Source organism: Canis aureus, chromosome 13 (assembly GCF_053574225.1).
Source record: "Canis aureus isolate CA01 chromosome 13, VMU_Caureus_v.1.0, whole genome shotgun sequence".
NCBI lineage: Eukaryota > Metazoa > Chordata > Mammalia > Carnivora > Canidae > Canis > Canis aureus.
In genome coordinates this window covers 15,135,930-15,145,549 of record NC_135623.1, presented here as the reverse complement: position 1 = coordinate 15,145,549, position 9,620 = coordinate 15,135,930, and the positions used below count along the sequence as shown (strand labels likewise).

General features: G+C 47.0%; 1 long non-coding RNA gene across 3 annotated transcripts; it reads right to left on the bottom strand.

The window, feature by feature from the left end:
* Positions 1-947: 947 nt before the first annotated feature.
* Positions 948-5,264, bottom strand: LOC144281937 (uncharacterized). Of its 3 annotated transcripts, none has more exons than XR_013350309.1 (5): positions 5,171-5,264; positions 3,032-3,206; positions 2,736-2,870; positions 2,218-2,293; positions 948-1,329 (listed from the first exon to the last, which is right to left on the bottom strand). It is a non-coding gene; the product is annotated as an uncharacterized LOC144281937 (long non-coding RNA). The 3 variants fall into 3 exon arrangements; XR_013350308.1 differs by lacking the exon at positions 5,171-5,264 and adding an exon at positions 3,725-3,787; XR_013350307.1 differs by lacking the exon at positions 5,171-5,264 and having other exon boundaries at positions 3,032-3,718.
* Positions 5,265-9,620: the final 4,356 nt, after the last annotated feature.

Sequence of the window (9,620 nt, the reverse complement as noted above, 5' to 3'; positions counted from 1 at the left end):
GGGCAGAAATTGAGCCCACACTCTCAGGTTTGGTGGAGTCATTGGATCTTGATAAATGGTAAAGAAAGCATAGTTTCCCTGATACCCAGGGAGAGGGGCCAACATGTTAGAAGATAACAATTTCCTCACCAGTAGTCATTTTACTGATGATTGGAGACCCCAACGTGGGACTCCATCCCGGATCCCAGGATCACGCCTTGAGCCAAAGGCAGATGCTTAACCACTGAGCCACCCAGGAGTCCCTCTGAAAGAGTTTCCTAACATTTGCACATGCTGAAACAATTTGAGTTCTACAGAAATCTCACAGAGGAAGACATAGACATGGCCAACAAGCACAGGAGAAAATGCTCCGCATCACTTGCCATCAGGGAAATACAAATCAAAACCACAATGAGATCCCACCTCACACCAGTGAGAATGGGGAAAATTAACAAGGCAGGAAACCACAAATGTTGGAGAGGATGCGGAGAAAGGGGAACCCTCCTGCACTGTTGGTGGGAATGTGAACTGGTGCAGCCACTCTGGAAAACTGTGGAGGTTCCTCAAAGAGTTAAAATAGACCTGCCCTACGACCCAGCAATTGCACTGCTGGGGATTTACCCTAAAGATACAGAGGCAGTGAAATGTCGGGACACCTGCACCCCGATGTTTCTGGCAGCAATGTCCACAAGAGCCAAACTGTGGAAGGAGCCTCAGTGTTTATAGAAAGATGAATGGATAAAGAAGATGTGGTCTATGTATACAATGGAATATTACTCAGCCGTTAGAAACAACAAATACCCACCATTTGCTTCGACATGGATGGAACTGGAGGGGACTCCAGGATCACGCCCTGGGCCGAAGGCAGGTGCTAAACCGCTGGGCCACCCAGGGATCCCCAAGATGAAGGATTGGAAGCAGTGCATGCGGGCAGAAAAATGGGAGACTCCACAAAGGAAAGGTCCGACTGACGCTTGAAAGTCCTCTTTATTCATCCACGCAGCACACAGGCTGGGTTTCAGGAAGAGGCTGAGGTGGGCGCTGAACACTCCGTGTGGCGATCATCTTCTCCCAAGCGCCACCCTTTAGCGTTGTGGAGCGCGATATCGCTGTGCACCCTGACGTGGTTCAGCCTGCGGTCATCACGTTCGGGGGGATGCAGAGAGGAGATCGTGGGCATCAGAAGGACGCTCCAGGGAGGGAGGGCGACCTGGGTTCAAAGTCCGAGGGGCCAGGGCCAGCACACCCCAGGGGCTCAGCACAGGTTCACAGGATGAAAGAATTGACGTTGTTGACGTGGTTCCACGGAGAAGCAACAGCAAGCGCTCTGACACGTCCATCGTAGAGAAGCTGTAAGATTAACTTACACAGTTAACTGAATGGATACAGTTTCCTCAAATTTACCAGGAGGGCAGAAGTTGCAGGTATTTTTTTTTAATATTTTTTTTCTTTATTTATTTATGATAGTCACACACAGAGAGAGAGGCAGAGACACAGGTAGAGGGAGAAGCAGGCTCCATGCACCGGGAGCCCAACATGGGATTCGATCCCGGGTCTCCAGGATCGCGCCCTGGGCCAAAGGCAGGCGCCAAACCACTGCGCCACCCAGGGATCCCCAGTTGCAGGTATTTGAGTGTGGCTTCCCCAGTGTCCCCACATCGGGAGTGGCATGGTCTCAGGTCCGGTGTGGGGGGCAGGAAGCTCTGATATTGGAGTGGGGGGCAGGGGGCGCTAAGTTACATTGGGGCTGATGGAGCTCTCTCAGGCTCAGCTCCCCTTGTGGAAGTTGGGAGTCCCCTCTGGACCCTTTGGTCTCCCAGTCTGCTCTCCCCACAGGCAAAGAGAAGCTCCAGTAAATGAGGAGCTTTATACTAAGGCCTTCCTTCCTCCCCTCTCTCACTCCTTCTTCCCTGCCTACTTCCCTCTCTCCCTCCTTCCTCTCTTCCTTGCTTCCTTCCTTTCCCCTCCCTCCTTCCTTCTTTCTGTCCCTTCTTCTTTCCTCCCTTCCTTTCTCTCGCCTTCCGTCCACACCTCCCTCCCTCCCTCCCTTGCTTTCTTAGAACTGAGCTCTTTACTCCAATTCCCCTGAGGCAGCCCTGTCGCAGAGACGCCTGCCGGGATTAGAGTTGGAGAAGGGGAGAAAGGGCCACGCCCCACAGTAGAAAGGTAGAAAGCCAAGAGCTATGGGATGTGGGCTCTTGTGGTAAGTCTGGTATCTGGTAGGAAAATTATTCTTACCAGTTCTTAAAGGAGTCATGAGTATTCTTGGCTCTTTTGCCTGTCATTGCAAAGTATCATCAGCTTCTCACGTTTCCTAAAAATATGTGTTAGAATTTTGATTCTATATAAGAGCCAAACTCTTATGATATAGATCCAGATCTATATATTGGTTTATGGATCTATATATTGGTTTATGAAGAGGATGCTATCATCTGGAAAGGATACGGATGTATACTTTCCTTCTAGGCTTTGGTGCCTGCCATTTTCTGGGTTTCAGAGGTTCAAGGGTCAGAGCTTCCATGACAACATAATGGGGGGCCCCTTCTTTTTTGCAGGAGGCATTTCTCAAAGGCAGAAAGTCCCTAGTCCATTTCCACAAATCCTAGGGTGCAGAACAATAGAGTCTTGGAGGAACCAGACCAAAGAACCTTGAATCCTTCTATGTCTATAATAGGGGTCTTGTGCTTGTGTGGGAGTTCTTAGAGGTCACCCATTCTCACATTCACTTTCATCCTGGGCAGATCAATAGGACTTACCCATGTAGAGATCAGATGACATGATTTCCACTCATTCTTCTCTACCTTGTGTCCCTGGTCTTGCTGTTTGCTCTGTGGTCACAGACCAAATTCCATGGAGAAACCAGTTATAAATGTAGAATTCATTCAGGCCGCCTAATTAGGAAAGAGAGGAAAGAAACTGGTTTTCTGGCAGAGATGATCTTGCTAAAGGCATCTCTGGCATCTGAAGGCGATTTGCAAGGATGAAGGTAACATACAGAGAATAGTACGATAACCATGTTGTGGGTGAAAACACCATCATGGACAAGGCTTACCCTCCAAGCTAAATGTTGATTGGCATTGTCTTGAGTTCCCAACATTCACCAAGTCAAGCTCCTGGGGATCGATTGTTCTGGCAATTCTGGATGATATCAGAACCATCCGACTCACAGGGAAATCATCTCTCCACAGAATAGGAATTGTGAATCACGGAGGTCTGGTTGGAGTCGGCTGGAATGTGGGGAGGATAAGACTTTAAAGTCTACAAAGGGCTGGGAGGGGGAGTAGGAGCAAAGAAGAAACTGGAGTAACGGGGAACAGGATCGAGAAAAAAAGAGCGGGGGCTGGACGTTTTGGAAGAGCAAGATTTGGGTGGGGAAACCTGTAGGGCGGCAAGGAGGGACAGCACTATGAACAGGAGGAAAAGAGATCCTCTTATGAGTTGAGAGAGGTGGCTGACGCTGGGGAGTGTTCTGTGGACGAAAAGAGTTACACACGAGAGGAAACGGCTTTGGACAATGAGAGGAGGAAGGAATATAGTAGATAGGAGGACCCCAGAGTCTGGAGGAGGAAGGAATAGAGTGGGTAGGTGGAGCCCGGGGTCGGGAGGAGGAAGGATTAGAGTAGGTAGGTGGAGCCTGGGGTCCAGAAGAAGAAATCCGAGGCAGCTTTTTTGTCATTTCTCCAACGGCATTTGGCTAGTTACTCATCTTGCCCAAATGAGTAACTGGACATAAGCTCAGATTTACCCCATTATTTATGTCCCACACCAGCCCACTCATCATCCCCTGGCTCAATGCCCATTATGAAACGTGTGTGCCCCTCCCTCTGGGCACGTCAGCAGGCTCACCAGCCAGGGACATGGCCCCAGGTGCGAGGTTGGAGACTGATCCCAGGAAATAGCAGACTGAAGAAATGTCATAGGCGTCCCTGGGCCTTGGGAGAACATGTAGTTTTGCCCCTCACTAGACAAAGATCGATCAAAGGGCTGTGCTTCAGTCAGGGGCTGGGCACCCAGAGAATACATCGGAAGCAGGTGTGGGTAAAGTGGGAAGTGCATGCCTTCGGCTAGTTAACTTACTCCCTTCTCCAAAGCCCTCGTACATCACTTAGGTCACTCCATGAATATCAGTGATATTATTAAGAAGTCCAGGTGAATACCTGGAAAACTTCCTGTTTCCTTAGACGGTTTCTTGATTTCCTCTTTCTTGAATCTCCTGGCTTTAACTGTAACCTGGATTTTCCATTAAAATACTGCTTCCTTTGCATATGTCTTAAATAGGGACCCTTCCTCCCAAACTCTACAGTTCCTTGAGGTGAGGATGAAGAGTATTTTCCTTGTTTCTTCTGACACCTTCAAGCTATTATTCCTCTTCCTCATTAGGAAATCTCTTGTTCCCTAGAAACTTTGCTACTCACCATTTCCCTGGCACTCCCGGTCTAGATACCCGTTTTTTCTATGAAAAACTTGTGCTTATCTCAAAGTCTTGGTCTTGAGTCCATCATCTTTTTTTATTAAAAAATATTTATTTATTAGAGAGAGTTAGCCAGAGAGAGAGAGAGACAGAGAATGACAGGGAGAGCAGGAGGGAGGGAGGGAGGGAGGGAGGGAGAGAGAGAGAGAGAGAGAGAGAGAAGGAGGTGAGACAGTGTGTGAGAGATAGATCAAGCTGGGGAGGGGCAGAGGGAGAAGTAGAAGGAGATTTCTCACTCAGTGCGGAGTCTGACATGGGGCTTGATCCCAGAACCCCAGGAACATGATCTGGAGCAGAGGCAGATGCTCAATGCACTGAGCAACCTTCGCACCCCTTGAGTCCATCATCTTGAGTGACGTCAGCGTCCATGTAGATGATCTCGTTGAATCTACAGTGTCCATGTAGATTCAATGCTTTGGCTTCTCCTTTGATTCCTTTATCAATAATATCCACCCATCCATTCTACCTCAGCTGCTTATGGCCATACCTGGTGTTTCCCAGTACCCAAGAATTATCCCACTTCTGAAATCATACTCATACATTGAATCTTCAGACTAGTACTACCTGAGTTTACAATGTAATCACTGAATTGTTCCTACTTCATGGGGACCACAACCACTGACCCTTCCTTTCTTCTTATTGATTCTGATTCCTTTTATCTTGATTTCTCTCCTCACCCACTACAGAATCTAGGATTCCTAATTTCAATGATTTCCTTACCAAAGTCTATGCTCTCTTGCCAGATCTCTTTATTCTGCTTTCTTGGGCAGAAAATCTCCAGTATGACAGATTCCAACAATTTGACATTCTGAGGTTGATGAATGCTGCTGAAAAAAAAAATGTCATACAACAAGGAAGTTACAAAATAATACCCATAATTCTCAATACCTGTAAGACTGTTCATGGTGAGATTTTTTTATTAGAGTTAGAGAAATATGCGAGACAACCTTAATGCACGTCAATAGGGACTTAGGCAAATTGTGGTGCAGCCATGAGAAAATGCTCCGCATCACTTGCCATCAGGGAACTACGAATCGATCCTACAATGAGATACCACCTCACACCAGTGAGAATGGGGAAAATTAACAAGGCAGGAAACCACAAATGTTGGAGAGGATGTGGAGAAAGGGGAACCCTCCTGCACTTTTGGTGGGAATGTGAACTGGAGCAGCCACTCTGGAAAATTGTGTGGAGGTTCCTCAAAGAGTTCAAAATAGACCTGTCCTATGACCCAGCAATTTCACTGTTGGGGATTTACCCCAAAGTTACAGATGTAATGAAACGACGAGACACCTGCACCCCGATGTTTCTAGCAGCAATGTCCACAAGAGCCAAACTGTGGAAGGAGCCTCGGTGTCCATCGAAAGATGAATGGATAAAGAAGATGTGGTCTATGTATACAATGGAATATTACTCAGCCATTAGAAACGACAAATACCCACCATTTGGTTCATCGTGGATGGAACTGTGGTATTATGCTAAGTGAAATAATTCAATCAGAGAAGGACAAACATTATATGGTCTCATTTCTTTGGGGAATATAAGAAATAGTGAAAGGGAATAAAGGGGAAAGGAGAAAAATGAGTGGGAACTATCAGAAAGGGAGAAAGAACATGAAAGACTCGTAACTCTGGGAAACGAACTGGGGGGGGTGAAATGGGAGGTGGGGGTGACTGGGTGAAGGGCACTGAGGGGGGCTCTTGATGGGGTGAGCACTGGGTGTTGTTCTATATGTTGGCAAAATGAACACCAATAAAAAATGAATTTATATAAAAAAACGATGGTGCCGTCAATCCTAGAATACGAAAAGGAAATGGAAATGTCCAGATGTAAAAAATAAGGATAGATGAGCACTTGAGTTTGTTACTGGCAGGCTAGGATGCGGTGGTGTGCAGATGATTAAATTTGTTAACTGCTAGGGGCTTGGTTTTTGCTGCTTATCTGGAAGTAAAACAACTGTCGTCACTAAGAATTGGAAAGGTTTCTGACTAGTATCTGAGTTTTAAAAATTTCCCCTGAGATAATAAATCCTGTTTCTAGGATGCCTGGGTGGCTCAACCGCTCTGTGTTTGGATCAGGGGTTGATCCTGGGGACCTGGGATTGAGTCCCACATTGGGCTCCCTGCAGGGAGTCTGCTTCTCCCTCTGCCTATGTTACTGCCTCTCATTCTCATGGGGAAATAAATAAAACCTTAAAACAAAAATAAAAGAAATCCTGTGCCTACTGCTTGCCCTGGTATTGAGTCCAAAATGTGAACTGTGTGGAGGAGGGGCAAGATGGCGGAAGAGTAGGGTCCCCAAGTCACCTGTCCCCACCAAATTACCTAGATAACCTTCAAATCATCCTGAAAATATATGAATTCGGCCTGAGATTTAAAGAGAGAACAGCTGGAATGCTACTGTGAGAAGAGTTTAGGCTTCTATCTAGGTAGGAAGACAGGGAAAAAAGAAATAAAGAAACAAAAGTCCGGATCCCTGGGTGGCGCAGCGGTTTAGCGCCTGCCTTTGGCCCAGGGCCTGATCCTGGAGACCCAGGATCAAATCCCACGTCGGGCTCCCGGTGCATGGAGCCTGCTTCTCCCTCTGCCTGTGTCTCTGCCTCTCTCTCTCTCTCTCTCTCTCTCTCTCTCTGTGACTATCATAAAAAAAAAAAAAGAAACAAAAGGCATCCAAGGGGGAAGGGGCCCACGAGGGGCGGGCTAAGGCCAGGGTGAGTGTCCACAGGCAGGAAAGCCCCAAGCAAGAGAAGCAGGAGCTTCACCAATCTCCCTGGATGTATAGGCGCTGGCAGCTAGTTAGAGCGGGACCCCAGGAGGGCGAGGATGCCCTCAGGCTCCCAGGGGCACTAATAGAGCACCTGGGCCCAGAGAGCACGCTCCACACCCCCAGTCTGAGCTCCCTAAAGGGCTGCAGTGCGCGCATGGCTGTACCTGGGATAAACTCGGAGGCGACTCTGGCAGAGGAAGAGGCTCTGCGGAGGGGGCTGCGGCTGGGAGCACGAATCCAACAGCACAGGCCCGGGAGCACAGGGCTCCGGGGACACAGCCCAGGATCCAGCCTCCCCCCACCGGGACAGGCAGAGGCCGGGAGGGCCCAGGACAGCAAGGACGCTCCTACCCGAGCTGAGCAGATCAGCGGCCCCGCCCCGGAGCCTCCAGGCCCTGCAGACGGAGAGCTCTGGAGTTCCTGCTGGGGGCTGACTCCAGGGCTCCAGAGCTGGCCCCGCCACTGTGGTTGTTCCTCCTGGGGCCTCACGGGGTAAACAACCCCACTGAGCCTCACGAGGCCTCTCAGGAAAAAACAGGATAAACATTACTCACTGAGCCCTACACCACGCAGGGGGCAGAGCAGCTCCCCCAAGTGCTAAAACCTGAAAATCAGAACAGGCCCCTCCCCCAGAAGACCAGCTAGACGGATAGGGGAAAAACAAATTATTGACCAAGCAGCACTGGAAAGTTCCAGGGGAAGTGAAGGGACTTACAGTACACAGAATCAGAGGATACTCCCCCCCCCTTTTTTTGCTGATTTCTGTTTGCTTCCCCCACTTTTTTCCTTTTTCTTTCTTCTTGTCTTTTTCTTCTCTTTTTTCTTTTTTCCCCTTTTTTCTTCCTTTTTTCTTTTTCTTTTCTTCTTTCTTTTCTCTCTTTTTCCCCTTTTCCCAATACAACTTGTTTTTGACCACTCTGCACTGAGCAAAATGACTAGAAGGAAAACCTCACCTCAAAAGAAAGAATCAGAAAAATCCTCTCTCCCACAGAGTTACAAAATTTGGATTACAATTCAATGTCAGAAAGCCAATTCAGAAGCACTATTATAAAGCTACTGGTGCTCTAGAAAAAAGCATAAAGGACTCAAGAGACTTCATGACTGCAGAATTTAGATCTTGTCAGACAGAAATTAAAAATCAATTGAATGAGATGCAATCCAAACTACAAATCCTAACGACGAGGGTTAACGAGGAGGAAGAATGAGGGAGCGACATAGAAGACAAGTTGATGGCAAAGAGGGAAACTGAGGAAAAAAGAGACAAACAACGAAAAGTCCTTGAGGATAGATTAAGGGAAGTAAGTGACAGCCTGAGGAAGAAAAACCTATGTTTAGTTGGGGTTCCTGAGGGCGCCGAAAAGGACAGAGATCAAGAATATGTATTTGAACAAATCATAGCTGAAAACTTAACTAATCTGGGAAGGGAAACAGGCATTCACACCCAGGAAATAGAGAGACCCCCCCCCAAAATCAATAAAACCATTCAACACTTCGACATTTAATAGTTAAGCTTGCAAACTCCAAAGGTAAAGAGAAGATCCTTAAAGCAGCAAGAGACAAGAAATCCCTGACTTTTATGGGGAGGAGTATTAGGGTAACAACAGACCTCTCCACAGAGACCTGGCAGGCCAGAAAGGGCTGGCAGGATATATTCAAGGTCCTAAATGAGAAAAACATGCAACCAAGAACACTTTATCCAGCAAGGCTCTCATTCAGAATGGAAGGAGAGATAAAGAGCTTCCAAGACAGGCAGGAACTGAAAGAATATGTGACCTCCAAACCAGCTCTGCAGAAATTTTATGGTGGACTCTTAAAATTCCCCTTTAAGAAGAAGTCCAATGGAACAATCCACAAAAACAAGGACTGAATACATATCATGATGACACTAAACTCATAAATTTCTTTTTTAAAATTTTTTTAATTTTTATTTTTTAAATAATAAATTTATTTTTTATTGGTGTTCAATTTACCAACATACAAAATAACACCCAGTGCTCATCCTGTCAGTGTCCCCCTCAGTGCTCGTCACCCATTCACCCCCAACCCCTGCCCTCCTCCTGTTCCACCACCCCTAGTTCATTTCCCAGAGTTAGGAGTCTTTATGTTCTATCTCCCTTTCTGATATTTCCTACCCATTTCTTCTCCCTTACCTTCTATTCCCTTTCACTATTATTTATATTCCCCAAATGAATGAGATCATATAACGTCTGTCCTTCTCCGATTGACTTATTTCCGTCAGTATAATACCCTCCAGTTCCATCCACATTGAAGCAAATGGTGGGTATTTGTCATTTCTAATGGCTGAGTAATATTCCATTATATACATAAACCACATCTTCTTTATCCATTCATCTTTTGATGGACACCGAGGCTCCTTCCACAGTTTGGCTATTGTGGCCATTGC